A 20,750-nucleotide genomic window follows, 5' to 3' on the forward strand; every position below is an offset into this window, starting at 1 on the left:
CACCTGCTGTTGTGGACGTTGATGTGCACACACCTGTTGTTGTGGACGTTGATGTGCACACACCTGTTGTTGTGGACGTTGATGTGCACACCTGTTGTTGTGGACGTTGATGTGCACACACCTGTTGTTGTGGACGTTGATGTGCACACCTGTTGTTGTGGACGTTGATGTGCACACACCTGTTGTCGTGGACGTTGATGTGCACACCTGTTGTTGTGGATGTTGATGTGCACACCTGTTGTTGTGGACGTTGATGTGCACACACCTGCTGTTGTGGACGTTGATCTGCACACCTGTTGTTGTGGACGTTGACGTGCACACCTGTTGTTGTGGACTTTGATGTGCACACCTGTTGTTGTGGACGTTGATGTACACACCTGTTGTTGTGGACGTTGATGTGCACACACCTGCTGTTGTGGACGTTGATCTGCACACCTGTTGTTGTGGACGTTGACGTACACACCTGTTGTTGTGGACTTTGATGTGCACACCTGTTGTTGTGGACTTTGACGTGCACACCTGTTGTTGTGGACGTTGATCTGCACACCTGTTGTTGTGGACGTTGACGTGCACACCTGTTGTTGTGGACTTTGATGTGCACACCTGTTGTTGTGGACTTTGATGTGCACACCTGTTGTTGTGGACTTTGATGTGCACACCTGTTGTTGTGGACTTTGATGTGCACACCTGTTGTTGTGGACGTTGATGTGCACACCTGTTGTTGTGGACGTTGATGTGCACACCTGTTGTTGTGGACGTTGATGTGCACACCTGTTGTTGTGGACGTTGATCTGCACACCTGTTGTTGTGGACTTTGATGTGCACACCTGTTGTTGTGGACTTTGATGTGCACACCTGTTGTTGTGGACTTTGATGTGCACACCTGTTGTTGTGGACGTTGATGTGCACACCTGTTGTTGTGGACATTGATGTGTACACCTGTTGTTGTGGACTTTGATGTGCACACCTGTTGTTGTGGACTTTGATGTGCACACCTGCTGAATGTTTGCGCTCTTATTGGAAGTGATGTAATGTAGAGCCGCCATGTGTAGTGTCGGGTAGCCGCTGCTACACTATATTGTCATCACTGCCACCATCACTACCATAGTACACTCACCCCCCCCCCTACACTATATTGTCATCACTGCCACCATCACTACCATAGTACACTCACCCCCCCCTACACTATATTGTCATCACTGCCACCATCACTACCATAGTACACTCACCCCCCCCTACACTATATTGTCATCACTGCCACCATCACTACCATAGTACACTCACCCCCCCCTACACTATATTGTCATCACTGCCACCATCACTACCATAGTACACTCACCCCCCCCCCTAACACTATATTGTCATCACTGCCACCATCACTACCATAGTACACTCACCCCCCCCCTCCAACTGTGCGTATGATGATACTTGCAACATTGCACAATGCATGCCAATGATGCTAGCAACATTGCAGAGGAACTAGGCGTGTTGCAAGATGTTTCAAGACGTTGCAAAGTTGAATGTTGCAAAACAATGCAAGATGATGATGATGATGATGAAGACGATGATGTAAGTGAGTGAAGTGAAAAGGGAAAGTCAAAATGTAACGAACAAATATCAAAATGTATGGTATAAAAAATTGGTCGTTTATAGGAGATGGAGTGAGGTACACGAGATGAAAGGAAAAAATCAATGATGCAAGTGAGTGAAGTGAAATGGGAAAGTCAAAAAGAGAAGTGACAAGCTTCAAAATGTATCGAAAAATTTTCAGAAGGATTGTTCATAGGAGATAAGAGTGAAGTGGATGAGATGAAAGGAAAAAATATCAGAAAGGAGTGTACAAGTATAAACAAATAAAGAGTACATAGATTGATTGATAAAGATTAAGTCACCTAAGAGGTGGCACGGGTATGAATAGCCCGTAGGAGTACATAGAGAAAATAAAAAGAGGGTGTTGTTCACGGGAGATGAGGGCAAGGTGCATGAGATGAAATGAAAAACAAAATCTGGCGGCGCATAATATGAAAGGGAAACAACAAATAAAAAAAATGTATAGTATAGCTATAAAAAATAGTGTGCATAAAGAAAATATAAAAAAGGATTGTTCACAGTAAATGTGTAAAGGTGCATGAGATGAAAGGAAAAAAAACAGGAGGTGCATGAGATGGATGGAAAACATCAGAGAGAGAGAGAGAGAGAGAGAGAGAGAGAGAGAGAGAGAGAGAGTAGTGAAAGACTAAAGTTAAAAAATCAAAACAATAAAGTAAAATACGAAGTTTTTCATACCTACCCTAGACTCCAGACGCGTGACTTCATGTTATTTCTTCATTTCACTATGATCAGATATTATAATTTCTACACACACACACACACACACACACACACACACACACATACACACACACACACACACACACACACACACACACACACACACACACACATGGAGCATGGCCCCAGCATGGAGCCCGTACCTTGTCAAGCACAAGACGAAGCTGGAAAAAGTCCAAAGGTATGCTACTAGACTAGTCCCAGAACTAAGAGGCATGAGTTATGAGGAAAGGCTGCGGGAAATGCACCTCACGACACTGGAAGACAGAAGAGTAAGGGGGGACATGATCACAACCTACAAAATCCTCAGGGGAATCGACCGGGTAAACAAGGACGAACTTTTCAACACTGGTGGGACGCGAACAAGGGGACACAGGTGGAAGCTGAGTACCCAAATGAGCCACAGAGACGTTAGAAAGAACTTTTTCAGTGTCAGAGTAGTTAGCAAATGGAATGCATTAGGAAGTGATGTGGTGGAGGCTGACTCCATTCACAGTTTCAAATGTAGATATGATAGAGCCCAATAGGCTCAGGAATCTGTACACCAGTTGATTGACGGTTGAGAGGCGGGACCAAAGAGCCAGAGCTCAACCCCCGCAAGCACAATTAGGTGAGCACAATTAGGTGAGTACACACACACACACACACACACACACACACACACACACACACACACACACACACACACACACACACACACACACAGGAAGCCCCAGAACCCAGGAAGCCAAGGAGGGGTCTGAGCCCAGGAACCCCAGAGGGGAATTCAACACCCAAGCCACCACCCAATAGGGCGCCCCCCTCCCCTAATCCCCCGCACAAACTATTCCTTGCCCCTGCACAATGCCCATCATATCACCCAAATCCTACCTCTCCCCTTACCCCGAGTATTCTCTGCTTTCCCAGCGCCTGATCTTCCTGCCACAGGCAGGCCTAGGCAAGACCTAAGCCCTCCATCCCCCACTCCCCCTCCCCCCAAACCCCTGTCAACTACATCACAAGAGGGCATGCCTTCTCCCCAAGTAATCCCTGCCCCCCAACCTCAAGCACTCCCTGCCCCCTCACCCCCAGGGCTTCTTCCTGCCCCAAGCAGGCCTGAGCAAGACCTAAGCCCTCCATCCCCCACTCCACCTCCCCCCTGAACCCCTGCCAACTACCTCACAGCAGGATGAGCCTACCCAAGTAGCACTGACCATGGAACAACTTCCTACACTTGTGGGGAGTGAGGGTGAAAATGGATATATGAAAGTGAGTTTCAAGGTAATGTTCTCAAACATTGATGGGATTACCAATAAAGCAAGTGAACTGGCAGAAAGGGCACTAGAAGAAAACTCTGATGTAATAGGACTCACGGAAACAAAATTGTCAGGAGTCATAACAGATGCTGTGTTTCCAAAGGACTACTATATAGTAAGGAAAGAGAGGGAAGGGAGAGGAGGTGGAGGAGTGGCCCTGCTGATAAGGAAGGACTGGAGTTTTGATGAGATGGAAATTCCAGGCTGTGATGTGTTCAGAGATTACTTAACAGGAACTATAACAATGGGTGGACCTAAGATAATAGTGTCAGTTATTTACAACCCTCCCCTAAATGACAGAAGACCCAGACAGGAGTTTGATAAGAACAACATGGCAACCAATAATACCAATAATATAATAGAGAGAGCAGCTTCAATTGCCTGCAGGAATGGCTCAAGACTCTTAATCATGGGCGATTTCAACCATGGAAAGATAGACTGGGAGAATGGGGACCCACATGGTGGTGCAGATACGGGGAGAGCTAAACTCTTGGAAGTGGCATCAAGGAACTTTCTGAGCCAGCATGTTAGGGAACCCACCAGAGTGAGAGGCCATGATGAACCAGCTAGACTCGACTTGATATTCACCCTAAATGAGTCAGAAATAAGAGAAGTCAAAGTTGAAGTCCCCATAGGAATGAGTGACCACAGTGTACTGACTTTTGAGTAATTGTTGGAGGTAGGGATAACCTATCCAAGGATGGGATTGGAGGGGAAAAGACTAAATTACCGAAGAGGAAAATATGACGAGATGAGAGGAATACCATGGGAAACAGAAATTAGAGACAAGACTGTGCCGGACATGATGAATTTTGTCACCCAGAAGTGCCAAGAAGCTGCAGACAGGTTTATCCCTGTCCAAAAGGAGAGAAACGAAAAAAAAAACAGAAAAATCCATGGTTCAACCAGGAATGCAAGGTAGCGAAGCAACTGAATAAAAGAACATGGTGAAACTACAGAAATAATAAAACACCAGAGAGCAGGGAGAGATACCAGAGGGCCAGAAATGAGTACCTCAGAGTGAGGAGGGAAGCAGAGAGACAGTTAGAAAATGACATTGCGAGTAAAGCCAAGACCCAACCAAAACTGCTACACAGCCTCATCAGGAGGAAAACAGCAGTGAAGGAACAAGTGATGAAATTGAAAAAAGGGGAGAACAGATACACAGAGAATGACAAGGTGTGTGAAGAACTCAACAAGAGATTCTAGGAGGTCTTCACAATAGAACAAGGAGAAGCCCCTGCACTAAATGAGGAGGCGGCAAACCAAGCAACCTTGGAAGAATTTGACCTCACCAGTGATGAGGTCAAAAGGTGTCTAATGGAGCTGGATGTGACAAAGGCTGTTGGGCCTGACAGAATCTCACCATGGATACTAAAGGGAGGTGCAGAAGCACTAAGTGTGCCACTCTCTATAGTGTATAACAGGTCACTGGAAACAGGAGACTTACCAGAAAGTTGGAAGACAGCTAATTTAGTCCCAATATACAAGATGGGTGACAGGCAAGAGGCACTGAACTACAGGCCAGTTTCCCTAACTTGTATACTATGCAAGGTGATGGAGAAGATCGTGAGGAAAAGGCTTGTAGAGCATCTGGAGGGAAATAACTTTGTAACGCACCACCAACATGGGTTCAGAGATGGTAAATCGTGCCTCACAGGTTTACTAGAATTCTACGACCAGGCAACAAAAATTAGGCAGGAAAGGGAAGGGTGGGCCGACTGCATTTTTCAGGACTGCCAGAAAGCCTTTGACACAGTACCCCATAAAAGGCTGTTAAAAAAGTTGGAGCAACAGGCAGAAGTAAAAGGGAAGGTGCTGCAGTGGATAAGGAAGTACTTAAACAACAGGAAACAGCGAGTAACGGTGAGGGGTGAGACATCAGAGGGCGAGATGTCACCAGCGGAGTTCCATAGGGCTCAGTACTTGGTCCCATCCTGTTGCTAATATATAAAAACGATCTTCCGGAGGGTATAGACTCGTTCCTCTCAATTTTTGCTGATGATGCAAAAAATTATGAGAAGAATCAAGACGGATGAAGATATACAGAGACTACAGGATGACCTGGATAAACTGGAGGAATGGTCTAGAAAGTGACTGCTAAATTTCAACTCAGGAAAGTGTAAAGTAATGAAATTAGGCGAAGGGAGCATTAGGCTGAACACATGGTACCACCTGGGAGGTGAAATCCTGCAAGAGTCAAATAGAGAGAAAGATCTGGAGGTTGATATTACACCGAACCTGTCACCAGAGGACCACATCAAAAGGATATCATCAGCGGCATATACTAGACTGGCTAACATAAGAACTGCCTTTAGAAACTTGTGTAAGGAATCGTTCACGACCCTGTATACCACTTATGTCAGACCAATCTCGGAATATGCAGCGCCAGCCTGGAGTCCATACCTAGTTAAACACAAGACAAAGTTAGAGAAGATTCAGCGGTATGCCACCAGGCTCGTCCCAGAACTGAGAGGAATGAGCTACGAGGAAAGGCTAAAGGAGCTGAACCTCACGTCCCTGGAAAACAGAAGAGTAAGGGGAGACATGATAACCACCTACAAAATTCTCAGGGGAATTGACAGGGTGGACAAAGACAAACTCTTCAGCACGGGTGGGACACGAACAAGGGGACACAGGTGGAAACTTAGTACCCCGATGAGCCACAGAGACGTTAGAAAGATTTTTTCAGTGTCAGAGTAGTTAATAAATGGAATGCTCTAGGAAGTGATGTGGTGGAGGCTGACTCCATACACAGTTTCAAATGTAGATATGATAGAGCCCAGTAGGCTCAGGAATCTGTACACCAGTTGATTGACAGTTGAGAGGCGGGACCAAAGAGCCAAAGCTCAACCCCCGCAAGCACAATTACGTGAGTACAATTAGGTGAAACACACACACACACACACACACACACACACACACACACACACACACACACACACACACACACACACACACACACACACACACACACACACACACACATACACACATACACACACACACACACACACACACACACACACACACACACACACACACACACACACACACACACACACATACACACACATACACACACACACACACACACACACACACACACACACACACACACACACACACACACACACACACACACACACACAAACACACACACACATACACACATACACACACACACACACACACACACACACACACACACACACACACACACACACACACACACACATATATAATCAGCATCACTGGGGTAAGTCACATCAACAAAGTAACAAGATTCTCCTGACGGAGAGAAGAGCTTCACACGAACACCCTACACAGGTCTCATTCACTGAGAGACTGGGAGCACCCTAATGTCTCTTGCGCACACCTACGGGTGTGAGGAGTCATCTCGTAGGGAGAGCAGGTGTCTCCTCCTATCGCTCTGTGTAAACACCGCCTCAAGGATCAATACGGGTAGGATCAAGCACCAGCCCGCTCCGCGCATGCCTGAGGTCATCCCACCTCTCACCACAGCCACTCCTCCCTTGGAGGCATTTCACGGTCACCACAAATGCGCCAACCCACCCACGCCCACGCTCGGGAACAACAACAATTATTCCCATGCCCCCGAGATGAATACTCAGGCGCTACCTGCCAGAGTCAACAAGTTGGTCAGACACGCACGCACACATGAACAGGAAAAGGGTAATAAGATAATATTTCGATGAACAATAGGGAGATCTCTCCCCATTGCACAGAGTGTAGGGTAACAGACATTGATATCCACAACACGTCCAGAAGGTAGGGGATTGATTACTCATTAATCTCACCAAATCACTCTCCTTATCATAAAATCAAATTTGAATAGTACAAACCCAGGTTTTTGCTTTCACTCAAGAAAATGGATAATAAGTCGCAGTGTAGCCCGTTATAGAGATAATCCCAGACTAACTAACTCCACACATCAGCTGCAGCTCCAGCTGATAATGCAGTATGACTCTCCTTTATACGAAGATGTGTTTATGCTGCTACAGAGGGAATCCGTGAGACTAGCTACCCTATACCAGCTGCTGCTGCTCTCTCTCTCTGTCTGTCTGTCAGACAGACAGAGAGAGAGACGTTCGCGAGAAAGAACCTTGTAACACATCTGGAGAGAAGGGACTTCGTGACAACCCATCAACATTGCTTCAGGGTGGGTAAATCTTGCCTTACAGCCTTAAGAGAATTCTACAATCAGGTGACAAAGATTTAGCAAGAAAGAGAAGGATGAGCGGACTACATTTTCTTGGATGGTCGTAAAGCCCTTGACACAGTACCCCAGAAGAGGCTGATGCATAAGCTGGAGAAACAGGCAGGAGTAACTGGTAGGACGCTCCAGTGGATAAGGGAGTACCTAAGTAATAGGAAGCAGAGAGTTACAGATAGGGGGTGAGACCTCAGATTGGCGTGAAGTCACCAGTGGGGTCCAACAGGGCTCTGTACTCGGACCTATCCTGGTTCTGATATAAGTAAATGATCTCCCAGAAGGTATAGACTCATTCCTCTCAAAGTTTGCTGACGATACCAAATTATGAGGAGGATTACGATAGGAGGACAGCTTAAGGCTTCAAGAGGACCTGGACAAGCTGCAGGAATGATCGAACAAATTGTTGTGAGAGTTTAACCCAAGCAAATGTAATGTAATGAAGATAAGTGTAGAGAGCAGGAGACCAGATACAAGGTATCATTTAGGATATGAAATACGAGAGTCAAAAATAGAGAAGAAGACCTGGGGGTTAACCTGTCCCCTGAAGACCATATCAAAAGGATACCATCAGCGGTATATGCCAGGTTGACTAGCATAAGAACGGCCCTTAGAAACCTGTGTATGGAATCATTCCGAACTTTGTATACCACATATGTCAGACCAATCATGGAGTATACGGCTCCAGTATGGATTCCATATCTAGTCACACATAAGACGGAACTGGAAAAGGTTCAAAGGTTTGCCACCAGACTTGAACCCAAACTGAGGGGTATGAGCAACGAGAAGAGACTACAGGAATTAAACCTCACGTCACTGGGAGACAGAAGAGTTTAGGAGGACATGATCACCACATGCAAGATTCTCAGTGGAATTGATAGGGTACATAAAGACAGACTATTTAACACCAGGGGCCACACACTAGGGGACACAGGTGGAAATTGAAGGCCTATATGAGCCACACACATACACACACCAGGTCTCCCTTCCTGGGCCTCCCCCCCCCCCCCCCCCCCCAGACACTCTTCGGCCCAATTAACTGAAACTGAGAATGAATAGAAGAGGGTCAGCTTCATGGTAATGTACTCGAACATAGATGGGATAACAAACAAGGCAGGTGAACTTAGGGAAACAGCACAAGAAGCAAATTCGGATGTAATTGGACTCACAGAAACAAAACTCTCAGGAATAATAACAAATGCGATGTTTCTCAAGGACTACACTGTAATTAGGAGAGAGAAGGAAAGGAGGGCAGTAGGTAAAGTGCCCCTACTGATGAGAAAGGAACGGAGTTTCGAGGAAATGATTATTCCTGGCTGCGAGGGGTTCAGAAACGTCATAACAGGCACCATGACAATGAGAGGACCAAGAGTAATAATAGCAGTGATATATAACCCACCACCAAATGACAGGAAACCCAGGCAAGAATATGACAGGAACAAGAAGGCAGTTAATACAATAATTGAGAGAGCAGCCACTGCTGCCCATAGAATTAGATCCCATCTGCTCATCATGGGGGAATTCTATCACGGAAGGATAGACTGGGAAAACAAGGAACCGCATGGAGGTGAAGAAACATGGGGAGCTAAACTACTGGAAGTGGAGACAAGGAACATTTTAAGTCAGCAAGTTAGGGAGGTCACTAGAATGAGAGACAACGATGAACCAGCGAGACTCGACCTGGTAATCACTCTGAATGACTCCGACGTAAGGGAAATCAGTTTCGAAGCCCCAGCAGGAATGAGGGATCACAGTGTACTGATGTTTGAGTATCTAGTCGAAGTAGGGTTAAGGTACTCATGGAACGGCCCAGAACACAAAAGGCTGGCATTCCGGAAGGGATACTATGAGGAGATAAGAAAATTTCTAACAGATGTAGCTTGGGAAACAGAGCTCAGAGGAATGACGGCCCAAGATATGATGGACTACATCACGCAGAAGTGTAAGGAGGCAGCAGACAAGTTCGTCCCAGTCCAAAAGGAAAAACATGAAATGGAGACAAGAAACCCAAGGTTTAATCACAGATGTAAGACAGCAAAGCAACGAAGTAAAAGGGCATGGAGAAACTATATTAATAACAGGACAAGAGAGTGAGCAGAGAAAGATACCACAGTGACAGGAATGAGTACGTGAGGGTGAGAAGAGAGACAGAGTGACAATATGAAAATGACATAGCAAGCAAGGAAAAGACTCAACCAAAATTGTTGCACAGCCACATCAGGAGAAAAACAACACTGAAGGAACAGGTAATGAAATTGAGGGTACGGGCAGACAGATTCACTACAAACAACAAGGCGGTGTGTGAAGAAATCAATATAAGAAATTCCTGGAGGTCTTCACAGTAGAGCAAGGAGAAGTCCCAGAGATAAGAGAGGGAATAGCAAACTAGACGCCATTAGAGAAATTTGTGATTGTCAGGGGGAGGTGAGGAAGCATCTGCTAGAATTGGATGTGACAAAGGCAATAGACCCGGATGGAATCTCACCATGGATACTAAAGGAAGAGGCAGAAGCTGTGTGCTTATAACTATCCATGGTGTACAACAAATCACTGGTAACAGGTGAACTGCCAAGAATTGGAAAGATGGCCAATGTCGTCCAAATATACAAGAAGGTTGATAGGCAGGAGGCACTGAACTACAGGCCAGTGTCCCTAACTTGAATACCATGCAAGATGATGGAGAAGATTGTGCGAGAAAAACTAGTGGAACATCTGAAGTGAAAAAACTTTGTAACACAACATCAGCATGAGTTCAGGGATGGCAAGTCCTACCTCACAGAATTAATTGCATTCTACCACAGGGCAACACAAATCAGGCAAGATAAAGAGGGCTGGTCAGACTGTATATATTTGGATTGCCAGAAAGCTTTTGACACAGTTACATATATGAAACAAGTGCACAAGTTGAAGATGCAGGTGGAAGTGAAATGTAAGGTCCTCCACTGGATAGGGGAATACCTAAGCAACAGACGACAACGAGTCACTGTGAGGGGTGCGGTCTCAGACTGGTGATGCGTCACCAGTGGAGTCCTGGGTTCAGTCTTTGGACCTAAACGGTTTCTGATATGTAAATAATCTCCTAGAGGGTATAGAATCGTTCCTCGCTTTGTTTGCTGATGATGCAAAAATCGTGAGGAGGATATACACAGAGGTATATAGTATGAGGCTACAAGATGACCAAGGCAAACTGAATGAATGGTCCAGCAAACGGCTACTAAAGTTCAACCCGAGTAAATGTAAGTTAATGAAACTAGGCTGTGGAAACAAGAGGTCAGACACAGGATAACGAATGGGAGATGAAAACCTTCATGACACGGTCAGAGAGAAAGATCTAGGAGTTGATATCACACCAAACCTGTCTCCTAAAGCCCACATCGAAAGAATAACATCCGCGGCATACGTGAGGCTAGTTAACATCAGAACTGCTTTCAGGAACCTGTGTAAAGAATCATTCAGAACCTTTTATACAACATGTGTAATACCAATCCAGAAGTATTTGGCCCTAGCATGGAGCCCCTTGTCAAGCACAAGACAAAGCTGGAAAAAGTTCAGATGTATGCAACTAGGCTAGTCCCAGAACTAAGAGGCAAGAGTTATGAAGAAAGGCTGCGTGACATGCACCTCACGACACTGGAAGACAGAAGAGTAAGGGGAGACATGATCGTTATTTACAAAATTTTCAGAGGAATTGACAGAGTAGATAATGATACACTGTATAACACGTGTATACGCGAACAAGGGGACACAGGTGAAAAATGAGTTCCAAAATGAACCACAGGGCGTTAAAAAGAACTTTTTCAGTGTCAGAGTAGTTAACAGATGGAATGCATTAGGCAGTGATGTAGTGAAGGCTGACTCCATACACTGTTTCAAATGTAGATATGATAGAGCCCAGTAGGCTTAGGATTCTGTACACCAGTTGATTGACAATGGAGAGGCGGGATCAAAAAAAGACAAGAGCTCAACCCCTGCAAGCACAACTAGGTGAGTACAGACATCCAGAAAGACAGACAGACAGTTACTCACAGTGATTATGTATATATATATATATATATATATATATATATATATATATATATATATATATATATATATATATATATATATATATATATATATATATATATATATATATATATATATATATATATATATATATATATATATATATATATATATATATTAGTATATTTTGGTAGCAGTCTTTCCTGTAGACATATATTATTAAATATGACCGAAAAAGTAAGATTAATAATTCTAACACGAATTTTCTCAATCTTTCGTACATTACGCTTCACTGTTGGAGGTAAATCAAAAATCACTTCTCCAAAATTCATTTTTATTTCTAGTCTGACGCGACACGGGCGCGTTTCGTAAAACTTATTACATTTTCAAAGACTTCACAAATACACAACTGATTAGAACTTACGTCTCTCTGATATTATATCTACATTTGAGTGAGGTGGGAAGGATGATGTGGCATTAACACAAGACAGAACAGGGGATATTAATAGGGTATTAAAAGTATCAACACAAGACAGAACAGAAAACAATGGGTATTGAATAGAAGTGTTTGTAGAAAGCCTATTGGTCCATATTTCTTGATGCTTCTATATTGGAGCGGAGTCTTGAGGTGGGTAGAATATAGTTATGCAATAATTGGCTGTTGATTGCTGGTGTTGACTTCTTGATGTGTAGTGCCTCGCAAACGTCAAGCCGCCTGCTATCGCTGTATCTATCGATGATTTCTGTGTTGTTTACTAGGATTTCTCTGGCGATGGTTTGGTTATGGGAAGAGATTATATGTTCCTTAATGGAGCCCTGTTGCTTATGCATCGTTAAACGCCTAGAAAGAGATGTTGTTGTCTTGCCTATATACTGGGTTTTTTGGAGCTTACAGTCCCCAAGTGGGCATTTGAAGGCATAGACGACGTTAGTCTCTTTTAAAGCGTTCTGTTTTGTGTCTGGAGAGTTTCTCATGAGTAGGCTGGCCGTTTTTCTGGTTTTATAGTAAATCGTCAGTTGTATCCTCTGATTTTTGTCTGTAGGGATAACGTTTCTATTAACAATATCTTTCAGGACCCTTTCCTCCGTTTTATGAGCTTTGGAAAAGAAGTTCCTGTAAAATAGTCTAATAGGGGGTATAGGTGTTGTGTTAGTTGTCTCTTCAGAGGTTGCATGGCTTTTCACTTTCCTTCTTATGATGTCTTCGATGAAACCATTGGAGAAGCCGTTATTGACTAGAACCTGCCTTACCCTACAGAGTTCTTCGTCGACTTGCTTCCATTCTGAGCTGTGGCTGAGAGCACGGTCGACGTATGCGTTAACAACACTCCTCTTGTACCTGTCGGGGCAGTCGCTGTTGGCATTTAGGCACATTCCTATGTTTGTTTCCTTAGTGTAGACTGCAGTGTGGAAACCTCCGCCCTTTTCCATGACTGTTACATCTAGAAAAGGCAGCTTCCCATCCTTTTCCGTCTCGTAAGTGAAACGCAGCACGGAACTCTGCTCAAATGCCTCCTTCAGCTCCTGCAGATGTCTGACATCAGGTACCTGTGTAAAAATGTCGTCCACATACCTGCAGTATATGGCCGGTTTCAAGTTCATGTCGACTAAGACTTTTTGCTCGATGGTACCCATGTAGAAGTTTGCAAACAGGACACCTAGGGGAGAACCCATGGCGACCCCATCTACTTGCTTATACATGTGCCCATCCGGGCTCAAGAAGGGTGCCTCTTTAGTACAAGCTTGGAGTAGTTTCCTCAGAATACTTTCTGGCATGTCAAGAGGAGTACAGGCTGTACAGAAAGCCAATAGGCTTTCTACAAACACTTCTATTCAATACCCATTGTTTTCTGTTCTGTCTTGCGTTGATACTTTTAATACCCTATTAATATCCCCTGTTCTGTCTTGTGTTAATGCCACATCATCCTTCCCACCTCACTCAAATGTAGATATAATATCAGAGAGACGTAAGTTCTAATCAGTTGTGTATTTGTGAAGTCTTTGAAAATGTAATAAGTTTTACGAAACGCGCCCATGTCGCGTCAGACTAGAAATAAAAATGAATTTTGGAGAAGTGATTTTTTATTTACCTCCAACAGTGAAGCGTAATGTACGAAAGATTGAGAAAATTCGTGTTAGAATTATTAATCTTACTTTTTCGGTCATATTTAATAATATATGTCTACAGGAAAGACTGCTACCAAAATATACTAATAGTAAAGTGCACGACCCAGCAGCAAGGAATCAAGCCTTCACGATAAAATATCGCCAGGATCTGATTCGTGATCAGATATACAAGGCAGAGAATGAAATCAAAGACAACAAAACGCAACTACTTCATGTTACAAACGAGCGGAGAAATAGCAACATCGACCATAGTATCCGTACCCGCATTGAACAACACCTCGACATCCTCACGGACCAACATCACCTCAGCACTGAAACAAGGATTATCAAGAAACTAACAACATTATATGGAGGACCTATGGCAATTCCACGACCAAGAGATGGCTTCCTGAACCTTGCAGGAATTAACCTCACTGAGGACCAAGTCACTCTCCTAAATCTGGGCATAAACTGTCATGTTATGTCCAGACCGAGTGAAATGGCCCGGAAAGTAGAGTTGGAAATTCTGTTGGACGACATATTCGACCTCGAGACACAAAAGAAGGTCACTACCAAAGATACCTTACAAGCAGAACTTATTGCAGAAGGAGGAAAGAATCGAGGCAACTACAGAAGCACCATACTGTCCCCCGAGCTTAAAGCGGCAGCTAAAAGCCTTCGTGAGAACAAGGAGATAGTTGTCAGGAGAGGTGACAAGTCGCCAATATATGTCATTCTTAAAAAAAGACGAATATCTGGCGAAAATGAACATCATACTCTCTGACCAAACTAAGTTCCAAAGGGTAACGAAGGACACTACAGCCGAATTAAAAGCAAAGGTCAACAAACTGATCGAAACTGTGAACGCCAAGAAATCCGGACTCCACCTGCCAAAGATCATTGGGGAATATAAACCTGGATATGCGTATGGAAATGTCAAGACGCACAAGCCTGGAAACCCACTTCGGCCAATCATTAGCCAGATACCCACACCCACGTACAGACTGGCGAAGCGACTCAACGGCCTGCTGACTCCTTATGTTCCTTGCGCCTTCAGCCTGAAGTCTCCAAAGGAATTTGTGGACTTACTGCGGGGCACACGGGCCACAGGGATAAGAGCCTCGTTGGACGTAGAATCGCTGTTTACCAACGTACCTGTGGACGAGACAATCGGAATGATAGCCGACAGAGTGTATCGTGATCCAGCCTGTACTCCTCTTGACATGCCAGAAAGTATTCTGAGGAAACTACTCCAAGCTTATACTAAAGAGGCACCCTTCTTGAGCCCGGATGGGCACATGTATAAGCAAGTAGATGGGGTCGCCATGGGTTCTCCCCTAGGTGTCCTGTTTGCAAACTTCTACATGGGTACCATCGAGCAAAAAGTCTTAGTCGACATGAACTTGAAACCGGCCATATACTGCAGGTATGTTGACGACATTTTTACACAGGTACCTGATGTCAGACATCTGCAGGAGCTGAAGGAGGCATTTGAGCAGAGTTCCGTGCTGCGTTTCACTTACGAGACGGAAAAGGATGGGAAGCTGCCTTTTCTAGATGTAACAGTCATGGAAAAGGGCGGAGGTTTCCACACTGCAGTCTACACTAAGGAAACAAACATAGGAATGTGCCTAAAGGCCAACAGCGACTGCCCCGACAGGTACAAGAGGAGTGTTGTTAACGCATACGTCGACCGTGCTCTCAGCCACAGCTCAGAATGGAAGCAAGTCGACGAAGAACTCTGTAGGGTAAGGCAGGTTCTAGTCAATAACGGCTTCTCCAATGGTTTCATCGAAGACATCATAAGAAGGAAAGTGAAAAGCCATGCAACCTCTGAAGAGACAACTAACACAACACCTATACCCCCTATTAGACTATTTTACAGGAACTTCTTTTCCACAGCTCATAAAACGGAGGAAAGGGTCCTGAAAGATATTGTTAATAGAAACGTTATCCCTACAGACAAAAATCAGAGGATACAACTGACGATTTACTATAAAACCAGAAAAACGGCCAGCCTACTCATGAGAAACTCTCCAGACACAAAACAGAACGCTTTAAAAGAGACTAACGTCGTCTATGCCTTCAAATGCCCACTTGGGGACTGTAAGCTCCAAAAAACCCAGTATATAGGCAAGACAACAACATCTCTTTCTAGGCGTTTAACGATGCATAAGCAACAGGGCTCCATTAAGGAACATATAATCTCTTCCCATAACCAAACCATCGCCAGAGAAATCCTAGTAAACAACACAGAAATCATCGATAGATACAGCGATAGCAGGCGGCTTGACGTTTGCGAGGCACTACACATCAAGAAGTCAACACCAGCAATCAACAGCCAATTATTGCATAACTATATTCTACCCACCTCAAGACTCCGCTCCAATATAGAAGCATCAAGAAATATGGACCAATAGGCTTTCTACAAACACTTCTATTCAATACCCATTGTTTTCTGTTCTGTCTTGTGTTGATACTTTTAATACCCTATTAATATCCCCTGTTCTGTCTTGTGTTAATGCCACATCATCCTTCCCACCTCACTCAAATGTAGATATAATATCAGAGAGACGTAAGTTCTAATCAGTTGTGTATTTGTGAAGTCTTTGAAAATGTAATAAGTTTTACGAAACGCGCCCGTGTCGCGTCAGACTAGAAATAAAAATGAATTTTGGAGAAGTGATTTTTGATTTACCTCCAACAGTGAAGCGTAATGTACGAAAGATTGAGAAAATTCGTGTTAGAATTATTAATCTTACTTTTTCGGTCATATTTAATAATATATATATATATATATATTTACAAAAAAAAAAAACTCGCCCTGATGGCATCACCATATACTCATGGAAGGAGGGTAGACAGTTGGTGTGGGACTACACATGTGTATCCACCCTGGCTGACACCTATGTACACTTCGGAGCTGATCAAGCAGGTGGGGCGGCCAACCACAGGGAAACAGCAAAATCACTCAAGTACAGGCGACTGGAAGGTCAATACCTCTTTGTTCCCATAGCGTCTGAGACGCATGGCCCATGGGGCAAGAGTGCCTTGGGATTTCTCAAGGAATTGGGTTCCAAGCTCATTGACGTCACCAGAGACCCAAGGGCTTCCAGTTTTTTGTTTCAGCGTCTCAGTGTGGCGATCCAGAGGGGAAATGCTTGCTGCGTCCTCGGTTCCTGTCCAGAAGCGGAGGAGCTTCAAGAGATCCATAACCTTTAGGCATTTGTCTTGTATGTTTTGTAACCTTTAAATACACAATAAAGGAAAAAAAAAAAGGGAAGGGGGTGGTAGGAGAAAAGCACACAGAAACTGTATTGGAGGGGACCTACATTCCCTCCAATGCGTTATGTGTGGTTTCCTCCGAGGCTATGGGTCCCCCTTCTTCCAGCCAGAGGTGGTACTCCCTTCCCTATATTTAAAAAAAAAAAAAAAAAAATATATATATATATATATATATATATATATATATATATATATATATATATATATATATATATATATATATATATATATATATATGTCGTACCTAGTAGCCAGAACGCATTTCTCAGCCTACTATGCAAGGCCCGATTTGCCTAATAAGCCAAGTTTTCATGAATTAATGGTTTTTCATCAGCCTAACCTACCTAACCTAACCTAACCTAACTTTTTTGGCTACCTAACCTAACCTAACCTATAAAGATATGTTAGGTTAGGTTAGGTAGGGTTGGTTAGGTTCGGTCATATATCTACGTTAATTTTAACTCCAATAAAAAAAAATTGATCTCATACATAATGAAATGGGTAGCTTTATCATTTCATAAGAAAAAAATTAGAGAAAATATATTAATTCATGAAAATTTGGCTTATTAGGCAAATCGGGCCTTGCATAGTAGGCCAAAAAGTGCGTTCTGGCTACTAGGTACGACATATATATATATATACATATATATATATATATATATATATATATATATATATATATATATATATATATATATATATATATATATATATATATATATATATATATATATATAGTCTTCTCTGAACACTATTTATTTTCATCTTCGAGGATGTGGGTCCCTTTAATTAAACCAGTGGTGGTATCCCTAAAAATATATATATATATATATATATATATATATATATATATATATATATATATATATATATATATATATATATATATATATATATATGTTTATATACATATATATAAATATATATTTAATCAGTGTGAGTCTCTATCTCTCTCTCATCACAGCAGCTGGTATAGGGTAGCTAGTCTCACGGATTCCCTCTGTAGCAGCATAAACACATCTTCGTATAAAGGAGAGTCATACTACATTATCAGCTGGAGCTGCAGCTGATGTGTGGAGTTAGTTAGTCTGGGATTATCTCTATAGCGGGCTACACTGCCACTTATTATCCATTTTCTTTTTTTTACCCTTTTCTTGAGCGCGCGCGCGTGTATGTGTGTACTCACCTATTTGTACTCACCTATTTTTGCTTCCGGGAGTTGAGCTTTGGGTCTTTGGTCCCGCCTCTCAACTGTCAATCAACTGGTGTACAGATTCCTGAGCCTACTGGGCTCTGTCAAATCTACAATTAAAACTGTGAATGGAGTCAGCCTCCACCACATCACTGCCTAATGCCTTCCATCTGTTAACTACTCTGACACTGAAAAAGTTCTTTCTAACGTCCCTGTGGCTCATGTGGGTACTCAGTTTCCTCCTGTGTTCCCTTGTTCGCGTACCACCAGTGTTGAATAGTTTATCCTTGTCCACCCGGTCTATTCCCCCTGAGGATTTTGTAGGTAGTGATCATGTCTCTACTTACTCTTCTGTCTTCCAGAGTCGTAAGGTGCCTTTCCCGCAGCCTTTCCTCGTAACTCATGCCTCTTAGTTCTGGGACTAGTCTAGTGGCATACATTTGAACTTTTTCCAGCTTCGTCTTGTGCTTGATAAGGTACGGGCTCCATGCTGGGACCACATACTCCATGATTGGTCTTACATATGTGGTGTACAAAATTCTGAATGATTCCTTACACAGGTTCCTGAACGCTGTTCTGATGTTAGCCAGCCTCGCATATGCCGCAGACGTTGTTCTTTTTATGTGGGCTTCAGGAGACAGGTTTGGTGTGATATCAACTCCTAGATCTTTCTCTCTGTCCGTTTCATAAAGTACTTCATCTCCAATTCCGTATCCTGTGTCTGGCCTTCTGTTTCCACTGCCTACTTTCATTACTTTGCATTTACTCGGGTTGAACTTTAACAGCCATTTGTTGGATCACTCACTCAGTCTGTCTAGGTCATCTTGTAGCCTCCTACTATTTCAATCCTCATAATTTTTGTATCATCAGCAAACATTGAGAGAAACGAGTCTATACCCTCCGGGAGATCATTTACATATATCAGAAACAGTATAGGTCCAAGGACTGTCCCTTGTGGGACTCCACTCGTAACGTCTCGCCAATCTGAGACCTCACCCCTCACATTGACTCGTTGTCTCCTGTTGCTTAGGTACTCCTTTATCCAATAAAGTACCTTCCCTTTCACTCCAGCCTGCATCTCCAGCTTTTTCACTAGCCTCTTGTGTGGTATTGTATCAAAGGCTTTCTGACAATCCAAAAATATGCAGTCTGCCCACCCTCCTCTTTCTTGCGTGATTTGTGTTGCCTGGTCTTAGAATTTAAGTAACCCTTTGAGGCAGGACTTGCCATCCCTGAACCCATGTTGATGCTGTGTTATAAAGTTCTTTCGCTCCAGATGTTCCACTAGCTTTCTTCGCACAATCTTCTCCGTCAGCTTGCATGGTATGCAGCTTATGGACACGTGCCTCCTGTCTATCCCCTTTCTTGTATATTGGGACTACGTTAGCTGCTTTCCAAATTTCTGGCAGTTCTCCTGTTGCCAGTGATTTGTTATACACTATGAAGAGTGGCAGGCACAGTTCTTCTGCTACTTCCTTTTGTATCAACCTTACCTACCTTGAGGTGCTTCCGGGGCTTTGTGTCCCCGCGGCCCGGTCGTCGACCAGGCCTCCATCCAAGGGGAGATTCCATCTGGGCCTATAGCCTTTGTCACATCCAACGCTAGTAAACACTTCATTACTTCCTCGCTGGTAATCTCAAACTCTTCCAGTGGTTTCTGGTTAACTATTCCCTCTCTTATCTCTGAAATTTCTCCTTGCTCTAAGATGAAGACCTTCTAGAATTTCTTATTCAGTTCCTCACACACTTCCTTGTCGTTTGTTGTGAATCCTTCTGCCCCTATCCTTAATTTCATAACCTGTCCTTTTAATGTTGTTTTTCTCCTGAAATGGCTGTGCAGCAATTTAGGCTGAGTCTTTGCCTTGCTTGCTATGTCATTTTCGTAGTGTCTTTCTGCCTCTCTTTTCATCCTGACATATTCATTCCTGGCACTCTGGTATCTTTCTCTTCTCTCAAGTGTCCTGTTATTCCTATAGTTTCTCCACGCTCTTTTACTTTGCTGCTTAGCTGGCCTACATCTCTGATTAAACCATGGCTCTCTTATCTTCATTTCACTGTTTTCCTTTTGGACTGGGACAAACTTGTTTGCTGCTTCCTTGCACTTCTGTGTGATGTAGTCCATCATGTCTTGGGCCGTCTTTCCCTTGAGCTCTGTTTCCCATGCTATATCTGTCAGGAATTTTCTTATTTCCTCATAGTTTCCTTTTCGAAATGCCAGCCTTTTGTTTTCAGTACCCCTCCTCGAGTTCAATAACCCTTTTTCAATCAGGTACTCAAACGCCAGTACACTGTGGTCGCTCAT

General features: G+C 43.5%; 1 protein-coding gene across 1 annotated transcript in view; it reads left to right on the plus strand.

Moving 5' to 3' along the window:
• LOC123756315 (dynein beta chain, ciliary) overlaps nucleotides 1–20,750 on the plus strand; it is a 289,304-nt gene that overhangs the window by 104,252 nt on the left and 164,302 nt on the right. The window lies entirely within an intron of this gene.

This window comes from Procambarus clarkii, chromosome 25, assembly GCF_040958095.1.
Source record: "Procambarus clarkii isolate CNS0578487 chromosome 25, FALCON_Pclarkii_2.0, whole genome shotgun sequence".
NCBI classification, from domain to species: domain Eukaryota; kingdom Metazoa; phylum Arthropoda; class Malacostraca; order Decapoda; family Cambaridae; genus Procambarus; species Procambarus clarkii.